General features: G+C 48.3%; 1 long non-coding RNA gene across 1 annotated transcript; it reads left to right on the top strand.

Moving 5' to 3' along the window:
* The first annotated feature begins 206 nt into the window (after positions 1–206).
* Positions 207–16,243, top strand: LOC132594128 (uncharacterized). The gene is made up of 4 exons (XR_009560337.1): positions 207–636; positions 3,019–3,216; positions 10,167–10,263; positions 12,116–16,243. It is a non-coding gene; the product is annotated as an uncharacterized lncRNA (long non-coding RNA).
* Positions 16,244–18,335: the final 2,092 nt, after the last annotated feature.

Raw genomic sequence — 18,335 nt, 5'->3', positions numbered from 1 at the left:
GGGACTCGTCTCTCCCCGCCCACCCACCCCGCCCCGCTCCGCCTCCCCGAGGAAAAGCGAGGACCCAGAGGGCACCGAGCGAGCCGGCCTCCCTCAGCCCCTCCTCCACCATCCTGCTGGGGGCTGGGAGAGGGCAGGCGTGGGGAGGGGTGTGGCGGGGGCGGGGGTGTTGCGGGGGGCCGCTGCTGGGGGCGGGGGACCGGCGAAAGTTTCTTTCTGGTCTTTTGTGGAGGGAGCTAGTGGGGGCTTCTCGCCCAAGGTGGGGAACCAGCCCTGGGAGTGAGGACTTGACCCCCGCCCCCGTAGATGGCAGGAAGGCACTTGGTAAACTCCCAGCAGCCGGGTATGGGGGTGAAGGCAGCATTCCTTCGCACCAATATTTGCTCCCGGGTCAGGCTCAGCCTGGGGTCTCCGGACGGGAGACGCTGGAAGCGGGGAAGGAAGGGAGCTGTAAAAAACCACAGCGCCTCTGCTGCCGGCGGGAAGGGGACATTCCAGGGAATGAGATGCCCCTGACAGAGGCCGAAGAGCCAGACGCCCCTAGGAGACCAGACGAAGAGCAACGTGTAGCCCCACCCCCCGACCGAGCTGTCAGGAGGTTCTGCATCTGAAAGAGAAAGACAGCTGGGGTTCCAGGTAAGGCTGGATGCCTTCCCTTTGGGCTGTGCGTGTGTGTGTTCTGCCCCAGGATTTGCCAGATGGAAACACAGCTGGAGCTATAGGTGGGAGAGAGGGATTGGGCTTTCAGCCACCTACCTCCTTTTTCCTGAAAATCCACTGGAAGTCAGCTCCTGCTAGCAGGTGGGTGTGGCTTGCCCTGTGCCGGGGATCAAATGGCTGGAACCTATAGAATCAATGATGCTAAATCCCCTTCAGGAGGAAAGGAACAGAAAGTTCCAGTGGCCAACCCAGTGCACACTCCCAGTCTGGAGCAGAGCCACATGGAGGCGCCTTGCTGAGCCAACCTGGTGTCCCCAGGGCATGCCCAGCTTAAATACTCCTTGAGAAGAAGGCAGTTTAGGGAATGTCCCTCTTGGTTTGCATCTACTCTGAAATGTTTCTCTATCCCATCTGCCCTCTCGCTAAACCAGAGCCAAACCAGGAACAGTGTCCGGATGCACATTAAATGAGTGGTTTACTGATCCTGGGAGCTCAAAGGGCAGAAGCGTCCTGAATTAGCAAAATGACAGAGGCCAGTGAACCTCATGTGTGTGTCATCCCAAGGGGTCCCAAATCCCTACCTTAGGGCTGCCTAGATGGGGATGGGGTTTTCAAAACAGGGGTGCCAAAATTAACTAAGACTCTACCGTGTCAGGACCGGGGGAAGATGTCTGATTTCACTTAATGCTTTCAACCACCTTGACAGGTGTGTGTTACCCCAAGTATACACACGAGGAAATGGAGGTTCACGAGAGTAAAGTCACACAGCTCATAAATGACGGAGCTGGGACTTGAACTCAGGCATGTTTGCCTCCAAAACAGAGGCTGAAAAGCAAAGCCAAGACACTCCTTCCCAAATTTAGGAAGAGGACAAACATTTCCACCCCACGTCCCCCAACACACAAACACATACTCACAAACTCACCTTATACTACACACAGGCCAGCTCCTCCTTCCGCAGACGTGAAGCAGCCCTCCTCTTCCTCTCCACCAAGCCACATCCCTGGTGTCCATGTTTCTCACAGTGCCAGGCACTCCTCCTACAGGAAGACTTCCCTGATGCTCCTTTGCAGTCTTTGGCTCATCAGCCTTTTCAACAAGTCTGTGGATCTCTAACTCCATACCAGACACTCCGTTGGTTTTGGGGAAACAAAGAGGAATGGGACACATTTCCCACCCTTGATAACTCAGGGTTCAGTGGGGCTGGAGCCAGTGTACGTTTGCAAACTGGCCCTGTACACACAGAAGGCAGGGAGAGACCGAAGAAAGAGGCAGCCGCTCCAGGTTGGTCGGTGGCAGTTAAATAAGCAAGAGAACTTACACACGTGGTTAGTCTTGGGCGCTGTGAGCGGAGTAAATCTCTGCACCCACCACCCAATTGTAGAAGTTGGTACAGAGGCCTTAAGTGGGCTCAGGCACATATACCATCCAGATGGTCTCAGCACCACCTTACTCTCTCGAGGCCGTGTCCTTAAGCAGCTTCTAGCTTGGGGAACGCACACTCCAAAGACAGGGAAGGCGAGGAAACTCTGATTGCCCTGGTCGCGTCCTCTTGAAGACCTCCCCCAAGACTCCGCCCCTCCTCGTGACCCCTCTAGTTTGCACCGCGCCCCGCCCTCCTCTGAAACGTTCCCGGGAAAGGTCAGCCCGGGTTTCACTAACATGGAGCTCGTTAGATGGTTATCTGGCTACATTGGAGGCAGATGCCACAGCAACAATACAAGCACGTGCAAGAGCAGCACAGGTTAAGACAATAATTCCCCAAATCAGTGGCAGCTTCTCCCACCAAGAGCCGCCTGTTCAGAACCACTGATTTATAAGTCCCCTAGGCTGGGGGCCGGAACACTTAGGGCATCCACTTGTGGCCTTGTGTGATTTAGTAAAGCCAGCACAGTAGCAGACAGAAGACTCACCAGGTATGAACACACAACATTCTGCTTGGCTAATGACACAGGTGCCTCCTGGCGAGGCAGTGGTGATGTCCAAGTCCATCCTATGTTGGAGGACAGCTTTTCTCATTAGAGACATGTCAGTGTTCAGTAAGGACAGCCTTTGTTGGCCTTCATTCAGGGCTTGCTGGGGGATTTAATAAGGGCCTCCGTGTGTGCTACAGTGTCCTCCAGGCTGATGGAGGAGACAAAGATGGCGGCCCAATGATGGTACCGGTGGGAAACAGAACGTGTGTCCCGGGCCTCGAGGAGAGGGAGGTGGCAGCTTTAGGAACTTGACCTGGTTGTGCGCACCATTCATCTTGGCCAGGGCAGGCAGCACTGTCAGGTGTGAGGAGATGGACTGGGGGCGGGACAGGCCAGACCAGGACCCCACCTTTTCCCCTCAAAGCTGTGTGTTTCATTCCAGGTCTAGTGTGTTTCCACAGGCTCAGCCTGCAGCAGGACAACGGGATCCCAGTGGAGACTGAGTAGCTGTTCCTCACCCAGGGGTGCAAAGCAATCCACCCATCCCGATGGGATGTCCCATTGCAAATTCCAGTAGAGGAAGCCTCTCCCAGGCGTGACGGGGTTTGGTATTCTCAGCAGCACAGCTAGCTAATCCACGGTGAGAGTCCGGGCAATGGGTTGTTTCCCACCATTTCCATATCTTTACGGGATCGGGTGCCTTGGCAGGGGTCCCCAGTGTGGTGTATGGGGCAACAGGCCCTTACCTGACCGAGGTGGTGCTACCTGTTAGTAATTTTATCTGCTGCTTTAATATCCCATTTTTCCTTTCTACTGACCCTGCTGCTTGCAGGGTATAGGGGAGAAGGACCCCTCATTCACTGTTATTTCTTTTGCCCCATCTTGTACACCATGACCTTTTCAGTGTGACCCCCGTCACTATCTATTCAATGACGGTATCCATCCACGGTACTCCGCCTCTCTAAGCTCCCCCGGTGGTGGCAGCCTGGTTTGCACAGTCACAGGGGAAAGCTTGGGTTAAGCGAGACGCTGTGTCCACACAAACCAGGGCAAATTTAGAACCCTCACTCAACAGGAGGGGGCAAATGTAATCCATTTGCCAATCTCTCGCCACCGGGTGCTCCAGTGGACAGCCCCACTCGCCTTCGGCAGTTGCCTTGAGCGTTGCTTAGAACACATAGGACAAACATGCTGTTACTACATTTACCAGATCACTGTATTTCGAGGGCAACCCGGTGTCCTTGGCAACACACTATTCCACCGGAGCGCCACGTGTCCTCTCTTCCTATGCACCCAATGTATCTACTGAAGGGTCAGTTGCTACGGCTTGTACCCAAGCTAGGGCATCAGCTTCCTGATCACCAGGTGTCAGTGCCTCCTGAGTCGGGACATGGAAACAGTGAGGACGGCCTCAGGCTCTTGCAGGTGAACCCAAATGTCTTTTCGCCTATCCTGACCCCACAGGGGCTTATTCATGATCATCTACCCCTAGGCTTCCCTTTGTCCAAGCCTTAGAACAGCCCTTTAGAACAGCCCGACCATCAGTGCAAAGGGTTAACAGCCAGGGCTCATGAGTGATCACCGCCACATCACTTGGGGTTCAGCCCTCTGGCTGCTGTGTTTCGTTCCTGTTTCCAGGCGTCTATGTACAAGGCATCAGAGGGAAGTTCTCCCACTCCCTCCCTACAGGCCACAGGAATAACGGCAGGTGCATTTGGAGAATGTACTTTCTCTACAGGGCCTAGGAGCACCTACCTTTCTAGAGACAGTGGGCTGGTGGACAGGGTACTCCCCTGCTACAAATATATGTGTCACTTAGTCACAGCTGGGGTTTGAGCCAAGACAAGTGTGTAGATGGAACATATTCTCAACCCACCCCTTGATAGGAAGGGAGGTTCTTACCAGGATGTGCTGTTCCTTTGTGAGACTCAACCCAGAGGAACACTGTGTACCCTGCCAGGACCTGTTGTTTTATAGGAGTATACTGGGTTTCTGCCCCCTCCCAGAGCTGGGACCAAAGTCCTAGAGGTTCTCTCTCCTTCTGCTGTCTTTGCTGCAGTACCCAGTCATACCTCTAGGAGTCCCAGACACATCTAACTCAGATGATAGCCCTGCTCCAGAGATGCCCGGAACTTTCATCTGCTTCACTAGCATTTTTGCCTTCTCAGAGGCGGCTCACTCATCTCATCCCCAGTCCCATACTTTACCAGGCGGCATAAGGGACAGGTGGGGGAAAAAGTCCTCCCAAACCCCCAAATCCCTACAAAGGCTGGTGTCTCTTAGAGGTTGGATAGCCTTGCACCTTGTTAATCATAGCTTCTGGGACAACACATCTTACCCAACCAAACGACTCTCAAAAACCTCATGGTAGTGCCTGGCCTTGAATTTTTTTATGGATTCACTGCCCATCCTCTCCTCACAGATGTTCCAGCAAAGTCTGCAGAGGGGCCCTGCTTCAGAGGCAAGTCTTCACAGGTTAACATTCTATCGTCAACATAATGGGTCCATTTTACTGATGTGGGGAAGGAAAACAAGGACAGGTCTCGGGCTACCATCCATGACATGTGGTGGGCTGTACAGTAGCCTGGGGAAGCCCTTGAAAGGTCCACTGTTGCCCCTCCCACGTGAGGGCAAATTGATCTTAGTTATCAGAAACCTGTACTTATCAGAGTGTTTCATGAATCTTCAAGATGAAACACGTTTGCAGGAACACTTTTGCAAAAGCATCAGAGTAAAACAGTAATTGTCTGTAAATGACAAAAGACTTTAAAATGGCCATGGTTAAAAGTTTGAGGAGAGTTTGTTATAATGCAATTGACAAGGACGTTCGTTTATTTCTGTGACATATATTTTAAAATTATGGCTGATAATGTTATACCAGGACATATCAGGTTTTTAGGAATTTCATACAAATATACTGTAAAGAAAGTTTAGCATTTACTTATTGGACAGTGCTTCCCATGTAATTTAACGTATTTTTAAAGCCTAATTAGTTTAATATCCCTTTTATAAAGAGAACGAACACATCTTTTGAGATATTCCAGGGGCCATCTGGAAAATTCCAGAGTTAGTTCAAAGTCAATAAGAATTCATTTAGAATTTGATTTTTTTAGGAAGTTTGTCAAAAATATCAAAAGGTTTTAAAATGCTGGGTTAAATAGGATCGTAGTTCCCTGTGAAACAATACTTAGTTATCCATTTAACCAAAGTGACAATTGAAGGCTTCAAAGGCGAATGCAGAAAGTTACATAGTTTACAAAAAAAAAAAACTTAGCTGTTTTAATAGAGAAAACTCAGTTTCTTAAGTAATCAAAGATTTAATAAAGATAACATGAAGCACAGGAAATTATTCTGATAAAACACAGAATCTTTGTTTTCTAGGCAGATTATTTAAAAGGGAAAGAAAAAACCTTTCACAATTCTAAATATTAATCTTCTCTTCACATTAGTCCAAGAAAACTTTGTTCTTCTAGCAGATGAAAGAAAGTTAAGTTTTAGTATTACATAAATATGCTATTGATATTAAAGCTTATTTTTCTTTAAGCCAATTAAATAGAGCTCTTTTACAAACTAATTTTGGCAATGCACTCCAGAGGTGCAAAAAAAAATCACATATATATAACATTTATCCATAGACGTACATAAACACGCAGACAGACACAGAGACCCCATGGTTTTCATTCCAAACCTTTAGCCATGGCACAACAATATAAAGCTCACCAGTTTATAAATAACAGTTGGATCCGTACGCTGTCTCTGACCGACAGAACACGTTCGGGTTTCCCTCTCAAATGACTGAAGCTTTCTACTGATATTTGTGGAGAAGACTTTTAAAGTTTGTATTTGCCCTTGACAAACAACCTTATCGAGGATATGGACTAGATTTGGGGAAAGGGACTTTCTATAGCAGTCTGTATTCTTTCTTTCTTTGTTTGTTTGTTTGTTTTTGCAGTAAGCGGGCCTCTCACTGTTGTGGCCTCTCCCGCTGTAGCCTGTGCTCAGCGGCCATGGCTCAAGGGCCCAGCCGCTCCACGGCATGTGGGATCTTCCCGGTCTGGGGCACGAACCCGTGTCCCCTGCATCGGCAGGCGGACTCTCAACCACTGCGCCACCAGGGAAGCCCTATAGCAGTCTGTGTTCTTAAAAGCCTCTTCCCCCATCATTTTGTTTTCAGTCCCAGACAACTGTGAACATTGTTTACATTTCAAATACATGATGAGATTTACAACTTCGGGACTGAGAAAGAATGCAAGTTTCCTCCTAGGAGTTTTGGGGTCCGTTTCTCTATTGTCAGAAGTCTAGGGTAATTACTATTTAAAGTTTTCCTTTGCATTAGGGGTCTGAGGACTCCGGTTCATTGTCAATCATGGTAACATCCTCCCCTTTTATCTATTTATTTTCCCAGGGATTCTACCTCTTACCTAATCAGGCTTTGTCGCAAGTGCACAGAGTTTAATCTGCCGCAGCAGCTCGTGCCCTCCTAGCTTTGCAAAATGGCACACTAAGTCTCCATCTTATTATTCTGCTCTCCCACCTTGTCTGCAGCCCTAAAGCTAGCAGAGCACTAGATGCCTGCGTGTCCTTCTCTGACCTCAGCTCCTCCTCCAACTTTCTAACTTGAGCTTTAGCCACTAGTTGGGTGGGCATCAGAGTCCAGCCAAACTGTCCACAGTAGGGGCCAACGATCCGTTTCTCTTCTTTGTCACAGGGCACTATGTGCATTTCATCAGACAAGCACATTAAAGCAGCTGGCATTTCCTGGGTGTCCAGATTTCCCCTGTGGATACCTCTTTTCCAAGACCCATTTCTCTGCTTTCCTGGCTGGCTTGCCAATTGTTGGTTCTCAAACGGCCCCCATACATGGAGGGCAAGGAGAGACCAAGCAAAGAGTCAGCCACTCCCAATTGGTCGGTGGCAGGTGTAATAAGCAAGGGAAGGCTTATTGGGGGGCTGCAAGATGAGTAGATCTCCACTCCCACCGCCAAATCTTAATAGTTTATATAGAAGCCTTAACTGAGTTGAGTCACACCACCTCACTCTCTCAAGGTTGCACCCTTGAAATAGCGCCTAGTATGGGAATGGTGGGTGAAATGTACCTTCCAAGGACAGGGAATCTCTAATTGCCTGGGTCTAGCCGATTGAGTCAACCAGCAGTTACATCTTCTCAGTGACCTCTTACAACAGGTAGAGAGACACAAGTCCCAGTATAATACACACGGTCCCTTCTCTACAGCAAGGAGAGCAAGAGAAATGGGTTCCTTGTTTAGCAATGCCTAGCTGGAAAACAAGTTCCTCCATCCCGCCATGTTCCTTCCACCCCCAACCTTACCTGTGCTGCCTTCCACCCTCTGTCCCCACAGCTCAGATCTGCTTCTCCCCTTGAAACCTCTTCTTTTCACACAATTATATTTTCTCTCAGTTCACACCCCACACATGCTTTCTCTTGTGTGCAGAAATGGATCTCCAAGCTGTTCTAATTAACCTCTCCCCCATTAAAACATGTTCACTTGTTAAAAAAACAAAAAAAACAAACAAAAAAAACATGTTCACTTGTTAAAATCCCCACTGGTGTGTTTTGACCACTACAGACATAACACGGCTGCACAACATGGCAGAGTCGTGCAGTCACCCTGAATTTGAATCTCCAATCTACTGTGCCTCTTATTGTCCTGTAACTTTGGGGATGTTACTAAAACTTTCTGGACTTCAGTTTCCCCACCTCCAGAATGGTGAGAATTATAATGGCTCCCTCATAGCATCTCTTGTGCAAATGAAATGAAATACAGCTTATAAAGTCTCTGATACAATTTAGACACTTAGCGATTGGCTCTTGATGATTATTCAAGGAAGGTTCTTTCCATGTGGGTGTTCCCTTCCAGGTGACTGGGGGACCATTTAGAGCCCTTGAAAGTGTTGTTTTCCCAGAACACTACATACCTGAGGGTATCACCATCCCTACCAGTAAGTCAAAGTGATAGAGATCCTTCCTGGTCAGGGTCAAACATACTCCTCATTCTGTTCTGCTGCTTCTTCATGCCCTCAAGTTCCTCTCAACGTCTTGTGACATGGCTCTTGACCAAAGTTTTCCCAAACAGCCTAGGCATTTGGGGGTAAGGTGGGAGGATCAGGGAGAATGGCCATGATGGTGCATTTCATTACCAAGCATTTGGCTCTGTACTTGACACTGTGTGGATGTTATCAATAACAGTGAGAGAGTGGTACTCCCAAAGCCCGTTTTACAGATGAGAAAGCCTAGGACGCAGAGGAGAGCTACCTTGCCCAGAGTCTCACAGCTAAAACATGGCAGAGCTGATAATCAAACCCAGGAATGTCCGAATCTAAAAGATAATGTTCCACGTCCCTAATAAAAAATGCTTCCACAAGGTCTCAATAATGCAGACCATCACGGTGCCAGCTTTGAATATGAAACATCTAAGTTATAGAATATCCTTCAAGAAGTACTGCTGCACAGTTTCCTGGCGTATATAGGAATTCAACTTGATGGCTAATAGAATGTTGCTACATGGCTCTTGTTAAACACCCTCTTTGATAGATAAGACTCCTTTGCAATTAGCAGTCTGGTTTATATACAAACATCAGATAGTCCAGGATCCTTAAAAATGCTTTTGTGTTGTTCAGTTGGTTAAGGATTTCTGTCTTCTGATTTACAATGCCTATTCACTTAGCACTCTGGGGTGTGTAGAGGTACGAGGGGATGGGGTTTAGACTGGGTGTATGTGGCCCAGACTTTCATGCTCTCCCTTAATTTTGTGTAATAATGGTCTTCTTGATGCAGGCAAAATAGGTATGACTAAACACTAAAAAAATTTTCCAGATAAATTTATTTGCAAATAAAATAATTTAACTCCCTAATAGACAATGTGCCCAGATTTTTGTTGTGGTAAATGTATTCACTTATAAGTGAATAAATGAACGCGTGGATGAATTCACTTTCTTTGGCATTGAGGCTGCTTTACCGAGATGCAAGGAGAGGGACCCTTTCCTAACCCTGGGGAACCTGGGCCCTGTCCAGAGCCCAGAGCCTGGAGCCCGAGGAAGGGGAGGAGACAAAGTGCCACCCCCCCACCCCTCACCCCCACCCCCACCCCGGCCTCCAGTCTCCTGCAAATAGTGACAGGAGGAGGGTTAGGAAGCTGAGATCTACAATCAGCTTGAATGCTAATTTGCTACTTAACGTTTGCTAGATACAAGTTGCTGCCACCATCACTCCCTAATTGAAAAAAAAGAGATGCATTCCTTTCTAATATACAGATGGCATTATTAATTATTATTTCAAACTCAGAGGGGCCTCAGTATACAACTTTTTCTCCTGGCAAGCCATTCCCCTAAAGAAAGGGTAAAGATCAATTGTTATAAACCAAAGCATTTTTCTGCTGTTGGTTGATTTATAAATAAACACCTCATACAACAACTATTCCCATTTAGTTACTTCAGTGTACACTGAGCAAACAATTTGTCATGAAGGGTATACCAGGCAGGGGCATTAAGCAAAGCTGGGCATAAGTGTAGCTTATTGAGATTTTATTTATAGTTGCTTTATTTTTTTTTTCTTCCGGGTGAAAACTACAGAAGCCAGGGCACACAGAGTGGACTTTGGGGGCTCAGCGGCCAGTTGATCTGAGTCCTGGAATGGATACAACCTGCTGTGTGGCTGTCGGAAAACCAGGTGACATCTCTGTGCTGTTTCTTCATTTGTGCTAAATCACTGCGGAGGCCTCCTCCTGCGCCATCTTCCTCTGCTGCTGCAATTTGACACAAGCCCTGACCAAATCATAAATGCCTAGTTAATGGGATAAAAATGAGTTTGAATCTGGGATTCTGGTCATTAACCTCATGTCACCATCTGCTGGAGCAGTGGGATGACAGGGCCAGGTGAATTCGAATCACCCAATGCTTGTTAAACATGCAGATTCTGCAGATTCCTGCTCTGTTCCCCCTCCCATCCCCTTCACCTCGCTGAATCAGACTCTCTAGGGGCGGGGCCTAGAAGGCTCTCTTCCCTTACGGGGTTCTGGAGGGCACATTGGGAACCCCACCCAGACCCAGCCGTGTCCCAGGAGCTCTTCCTCTCTATCAGGCATGCCAAGCTGGTTTTGCCTTCGCATTTCCCTCTGCCTGGGCAGGCTTCCCCCGTGGCTGGCTTCTGCTCATAAATCACCTGATTGGAGAGGCTGTGGCTGGCCTCCTGTCTCCACTCTCCACCCCACTCACTATGCCATCACATGCTCCCTTTTCTTCTCAGCACTCATCATTTTTTTGAAATTCATCTCATCTCCTTGTGAATTATCTGTTGCTTCTACTAGGCCCTTCACTCCACCCCCATCCCCAGCGCAGAGACCCTGCCTGGCTTGTTGGAGGCTGTGCCCCAGCATGAGGGATGAGGGAGGGGCTTGTTAATATGCAAAATCGTGAATAAATCAACACCAGATGAATTCCCTTATCTCTGATGCTGCTTCTCTGAGATGCAAGAATGGGGACCCTCTTCTGACTATAGGGAAACTGAGACCTGCCCTGAGCCTTGTTCCTGAGGAAGGTGAAAGGCAGCTCCTTCCTCCCAAACCTGTTCACTGTGTCCCCAGCACCCAGGAAAGACCTCAGTGGAGCCACAGCCCGTGCATTCAGCAGGAGTCTATGCACCCAGGGAATCTCAGCTGGGGTTATTTGACCAGAAAATCCTGACTTCAAGGGTATTGATTAAGTTCTCCTTAACTTCATGGTCTACAGATTCATGGGTCCTGGTGAAAGTTGAGGTCAGGTATGAACTACATGCTAGTTACCTACCCAACTAAGAGGTTGCTGCATCTGACTCGCCCTGACTTTGCATGACAGCTGACCTTGACACTTCCCATACAAGCTTCTCTCCACTTTCCTAATCAGATAGGATAATGATATCATAAAGAAATAACTAAACAATAAGTGTTTAATCACAGTTTGCCAGCGTGAAGTAAGGAAGACAAACACAAGAGGGCCTCCGATCTCTTCCTTACCCTCAATCAATTTTTGGATATAACCAGATGTTAGCTTTTAATGAGTCCTCGCCCCTTCGTACAGAATCAGTGGCTGCTTCCTCTTACTTAGTTTGCTTTCAATGAGACACACCGACCTGTAGTTCCTTAGTCACCTACAGCCTACCCCTCCAGGTAGGCCGAGGAAAACTCCCAGACCATGCTCATTTTTATCCTGTTTAAAGACACAAAAGTCCTCTCTCATATAAATGAAGCAGGCCTGGCTCAAATCTACCCCATGGGTAGAAGCCGGTACCCAGGGCACCAAGGCCCTGATTTCTGCTTTGATATCATGTCATTTCCCTTATCCTCAGGGTGTGGAAGTCTGCTCCACGCCCCCTCTCTCCTGTCCACCTCTGCTTTATGTTTTTCTTCTCTAGGTCTTCTTTATTTCGTGTTTTTGTCTTTGTTCACCCTCCTCTTTGAGTCTGCCTCTGCGCCTCTTTCCCCTGCGAAGGAAGTCGGAGAAAGAAACCACTGCTGTTTGTTTTTGCTCTGTCTCTCCATCCCCAGAGCCAACTGCTTCCCACATAAGGACAAAGAAATGGAAATGCCCTGAAATCAGCAAGCCACAGACAGGCTTTCAAAAAAAACTTTGTTAGCACCATTCTGGCCTTAGGTGAGCCTTAGAAGACCAGCCAAAGAAGCAGAGGGCCAAAGAAGCTGGTCCTGCCTTGCTGCTGAGTGGAACTTCCTCTCCCCCTTGTGGTTACAACTGCTTCTGATCTTCTGGAACAAGTCGTTCACGGTGGTGGTATTTTATCAAAACTTGATCTCTTTCTAATTTCACAGCCTCCTTGACCCGTCAGCCCTCTCCCCTAACCACCTACCTTCTTATATCAGTGCCCGCCCCTCCTCTACCCTGTTCCCCTCTCTATCCATCCATCTGCTCTTTTCAAAAGGGTTTCACCGTGTGGATGGGGTGCACTTCACTTGGGTACCTGTTTGCATTTGATGGCTTTTCTGTATGTCCTGCATTCATTTCCATTCCATTTATTTACTCTCTAGCTCTTTCATAAACAACATGAAATCAAAGCAATGAACTGGGAATAAGAAAGAGTTGACGGGATTGAGGAAGAAGGGAGCGACACATTTATGTTTACGTTTATCATCACGTTCATCTTTCTCTCCGCATCTGTGTGCACCCCACTACAGATTCATTACACGGGTGTTAGTGCGCCCAAGCCCGCGGTCAGCACTTGAAGGGAATAGAGGTAGAAAGAGGTAGAAAGCATAGCCCTGCTCCCATGGAACTTCTCATCTCACAGGCGAAGCACTAAGAATGTCTTATATCTGTATCACACTTGATGTGAAGCTCTCACACAGGCATTTTCCTATCTGATTTCTGTAAGCAGAAGAGGAAACTGAGGATCAGTGAGTTGAAGGACCCTGATAACATAGTAGGAGTATCTGGGCTCAAATCCCAGTTTCCTGACTCCAGATTTCATGTCCTTCCTACTCTGCTATTATTCTAACCGAGCTTCCTCCTGACACTTCCCAGAGCTATGACACGGTGAAGATGTGTGGCAATGCCATGTCCACTGGCCATGACAAGAATTGTTGGCTTTAGGGAAAATGAAATCAACGAAGGTTGGAGAAAGCAGCAAGGAAAGATGGGCGGGGGATGGAGTCCAGAGGAAGAGACAGGACTTGGCCAGAGGGCTACACTGGGGAGTCCTTTCAGACCTTGTGTGTCCTTGTGTGCGTCATCCAAAGGGCCGTGGAGGAGCTACAGAGAGGCTGTTTTCAAAAGCTTACTGTGGAAGGAGTAAGAAAGAGGTAATTGTCTTTTCCCTTAATCTCTGTTTATACACATATAAATGTATACATATGTATACTTCTCCTTTTTCCTTATCTGATTATGCCTTCAAATAGCAAGGATTTATTGCCTGCTAATTTGGTCCAGATACTTTGATAAAGCCTTGTGGGAGGACACCAACAAGTAAGAGACACCATTTCATTGTTGTTGGAGTAGGTAATTGATGAGACATGACTGCCAGTTGACCTTCCACCTGGCCCCAGGCAATGAGAGGCTCCTCACGCCTGCCCTGTCCTTGGAATGTACCTTTTGCTCACAGAGCCCACAGTGGGAGCCAGTTTCAAAGACCAGGCATGAGAGAGCAATGTGGTGTTGAGACCATCTGGATGGTGTACCGTGACTGAGCCCAGTTAAGGCCTCTTTATAAACTTCTAAGATTCTGGTGGGCAGGTGCAGAGATCTATTCATCTTGCTGCGCCCAAGAAAAGCCTCCTCTGTAAGTTCCCTTGCTTGTTAAACCCGCCACCGACCAATCCAGAGTGGCTACCTCTTTCCCTGGTCTCTCCTTGCCCTCCATGTTCAGGGGCCAGTTTGTAAATTAATGGTTGTCCCCAGGGAGTGGGCAGGGCAGGGGTCTGTGCATAATACAAAGAAAGCTCGAGATTGTGGGATATCAGGGGCGTGGCACTGAAATGTCCTATTAAGTTCTCTGTACAAATTGGATTTCCACGGAGGGAAGGGATCAGCGTGCATCGGGAGCCGACATCTCATTTCATCCTATGAGGTTATTCTGCCCATTTTATAGACAAGAAGACTAAGGCTTCAAGAGGTTAAGTAAACTGCCGTGGTCCCACTGTTGGTGTGGGAATGAGCTTCCAGTGAGAGTCCAGGGTCACTGAATCCTGCTGCTGCCCATGTGCCCCGAGAGGCTGTGGAGGCCTGTGGTCCAGGGTTCAGGTGCTGGTGAGGAGCGGCTGTGTCCTGGATCCACCACTCACTAGCTCTGTGACTTAAAGCATGCTCTTTAGCTTGTCTAAACCTTGGTTTGCTGATCTGTAAAATGGGGATAGTCCCAGTACTCACCTCCTAGGGCTGACGGGAGGATCTGATGAATTGAAATGTGTAAGCACTAATCAGTATCTAAGAAAAGCTCAGTAAGCACACCTGTCAATATTAACACGGTTATTATTACTACAATAGTCAAAAGGAGACCCAGGTGACGTGGAGCCACAGCCTGTGGACTTGTGATCTTTTTTTTGTCCCCATGCCAAATGGGAAGTGTGCAGTGAGGAATCAGTGTTTAAACATGAGAGCAGACAAGCAGTATTCATAAGCCAGGGTCCAGGTGGGTACCGCAGACAAGGAGAAAACTCTCACCACTGGGTTTAGGGCCTTTCCCCTGAGATGGGTGGGGACAGTCTGATAAGGTCACTTACCTATCAAGTTCTCTACCAGCCTACAGAGACGTGCTGCTCAATAAGACATGCTCCCATGAGCTGTGGTGCCGCTTGCACCCGTATTTGGCTGGACCTGTTTCCTCCCTGGAGAAACGCAGAGGCCAGGTGACTCCCATGGTCCCTTGCAGACCTATCCCTCAGTAGTTCTGTGGTTGTGTGAACAATCACTCCGCCGGGTTCCGTCCCAGAGAAGACGCAGCGGTCTTCCCAAAGCTGGAGACCCAGACATTTTTGCTCCTGGTTCATGTTAAGTTTATTTTTCTGTGAGGGCTGCGGGGTGAGGACCATCTCCCGACAAGGCCAGTGGTCTTGGAGGATGAACTCCTTACCCCATTCACCCAGCAGTGCTTCCTACAGGAGCCCCACCCTCTTTCCTGAACACGTGACTCCTACTTCTCTGTCTCTCTCCAGTACCTGCCAACCAAACTCTGAAACCAAATTGCCAGGCACCTCTAAGGAACTGTAGATTTTACTGTCCATAACGGAGCAGGTTCTGTGTGTCAGGTCAGAGTCCTAAAAGTCAGGAGAGACTCAAAAAGGATTCTGGCTGATGCCCTTCATCCACAGAGCTGGCAGGTGGGTGAGAGGCCTGCTGTGAGCACACTGGCCACAGGTCTGTGATGGGGCTGGCCGTGTGCAGGGGACTAAGGTGGGCTGAGAGTGAAATTAGCATCAAAGTTCCAATCCCAGCCCTGAGGCTGACGTGGAGGCATTCCAGAACTCTCTCCAGACATATCCAACTTTATTCCTCAAGGTGGACACTTGTGGGGCTTCCCTGGTGGCGCAGTGGTTAAGAATCCGCCTGCCAGTGCAGGGGACACGGGTTCGAGCCCTGGTCCAGGAAGATCCCACATGCCGCGGAGCAACTAAGCCCGTGCGCCACAACTACTGAGCCTGCGCTCTAGAGCCGTGAGCCGCAACTACTGAGCCCATGTACCACAACTACTGAAGCCCACGCACCTAGAGCCCGCGCTTCGCAGCAGGAGAAGCCACCGCAATGAGAAGCCCGCGCACTGCAACCAAGATCAGCCCCCGCTCACCCCAACTAGAGAAAGCCCGCGCACAGCAACGAAGACCCAATGCAGCCAAAAATAAATAAAACTTAAAAATTTATTTTAAAAAAAGATAGACGCTTATGGTGTGCCAGTAACTATGTCAAGAATGTACCTGAATTGAATCAGTTCATGGGAGTTTCTCAACTTCAGCACCATCACCCTTTGGGGCTGGATAGTTCTATGTTGTGTGGGAGGCTATCCTGTGCATCGTAGAATGTTTAGCCTCATCCCTGACCTCTACCCACCAGATGCCAGCAGCATCACTGCCCCTAGTTGTGACAACCAAAAATGTTGACTCCTGGGGGCAAAAACACTCAAGAAGCACTGAGCGACTCCTAATGTAGACCAGGCAGGTGGGTGCTATTACCATGTCCACTTCGTAGCTGTTCCCTCCCTAAACGGAGGCATAGCAAGGTTAACCGTGTATCCGAGGTCACACAGCTAGGAATCACGGAGAGCTGCCAGTCCGCTTCCACAGCCCACAGGTGTTCCGTTCACCGTGTTGCTCATCACTGCCTGCCTGGTGCTGAGGGCTCGGTACCATGCAATACCCCACGCAGGGATGGACTGTGCAGTCCCTTCCGTCCATCCTCCACTTCACTACCTTTCTTTCCGTGAGCCACACGACAACGCTTCATTGTGGATCTCACTCCCCTTTATAAATGAGCCCACGGAGAGCTGGATCGACGGGAGGGAATCGCCTCAAGTCACAGAGCAGATAAGCCACCAGGGTCCAGACTTGGTCCCACGTCTGGTAATCGTATGCCCTTCATTACTCAGAGGGGAGTAAACACTGATGAAACGACGGGAGGCAGGCAAAAGACTTCATAAAAAATAAATGCAAATCAGGATGATGGAGATATTTATCCATCCACGATAACGGATATACCTTTATTATGGGATGGTATAAAACTAGATCAAAGGAGAACACATGAACTGACAAGCCTGACTGCATGAAAGACGGGGAAGGTTCACGGACAGCGTTGGCTACGTTTAATTAACTTTGCTGGGAAAACAGTCTGAGGCTGGCGCTTGAAACCAAAACACCATCTTCACTTAAAGTAACGATACATGCGGTCCTAGGAGGAGAGTTACGATCCACTCGAGCTTGGAGTTGTTGATTAAAACAATGCCAGTGCTTGAGCAGTTTGAAAGGCAATCCCGATTCTAAAGTAACCACGTACATGTGTGCATCTAGTGGGTTCTGTGGGCTGCACATCCGTGGACACTGAAATGTCCTACTTAGTTCTCTGTACAGATGCGATTTCCACGGAGGGAAGGGAATCAACATGTATCAGGAGCCAACATCTCATTTCATCCTATGAGGTCATTCTGCCCATTTTACAGACAAGAAGACTAACGCTTCAAGAGGTTAAGTAAATTGCCGTGGTCCCACTGTTGGTGTGGGAATGAGCTTCCAATGAGAGTCCAGGGTCACTGAATCCTGCTGCCCACGTGCCTCGAGAGGCCATGGAGCGCTGCAGGCCAGGATTCAGGTGCTGGTATCGGAACAGCTGTGAGATAAGTCCTGGATCCACCACTCACTAGCTCTGTGACTTAAAGCACGCTCTTTAACTTGTCTAAGCCTTCGTTTGCTCATCTGTAAAATGGGGATAATCCCAGTACCCGCCTCCTAGGGCTGATGGGAGGAGCTAATGAGTTGAAATGTGTAAGCACTAATAAGTATCTAAGAAAAGCTCAGTAACTATAGTTGCCATTATTACCACCATTACTATTATTACTAATATTGTCAAAAGGAGACCCAGGTGACATGGAACCACACCCTGTCCCCACGCAAAATGGGAAGTGTGCAGTGAGGAATCAGTGTTTAAACATGAGAGCAGACAAGCAGGGTGACATCAGTATTCATGAGCAAGGGTCCAGGTAGGTGACAAGGAGAAAACTCTCAGAACCAGGTTCAGGGCCATCTCCCCTGAGATGGGTGGGGACACTCTGATAGGGTCATCTGTGCCCTATTATGTATTGCTTGCAGCTCTCACTACCCTAAAAATACTGTGATGCTGAGCTCCCCCTCCTTTGTGGGAACATCATCACACAAGGATCTGCACTTTAAATTTTTGTCTACTTAAGCCCCGAAAGAGCGTCATAAAGAGTCTTCTTTTGCTTTCAGAGGAAACAGGGATCAAGCCCTCACTGGGCTTCAGCTGTTTTTACATCCATTTTTATCTTGACATACAGCAGACCTGCAGATATTATGATGCTTATCTGATAGGGGAGGCACCTGAGAAGCATGGAAGCTAATTCATTTGTTCACGGTTTTGATAGAATTCTGAGCATTAGGAAATGGTGGGTGGGTGTGCCTATGTCAGAATTTCTCCTAAAAGGTGTGAAATGTGGTTGGAGAAACAGAGAAGGTTGGAGAGATTTGTGTGTCTGAACAGGAAATGAAAGAAACATGGCGATTTATTGACTTCCCCATCTCCGAATAAAAGCTAAAGTCC

Source organism: Globicephala melas, chromosome 20 (genome assembly GCF_963455315.2).
Source record: "Globicephala melas chromosome 20, mGloMel1.2, whole genome shotgun sequence".
In the NCBI taxonomy this organism is placed as follows: domain Eukaryota; kingdom Metazoa; phylum Chordata; class Mammalia; order Artiodactyla; family Delphinidae; genus Globicephala; species Globicephala melas.
This window is presented reverse-complemented; position numbering and strand designations above follow the sequence as displayed.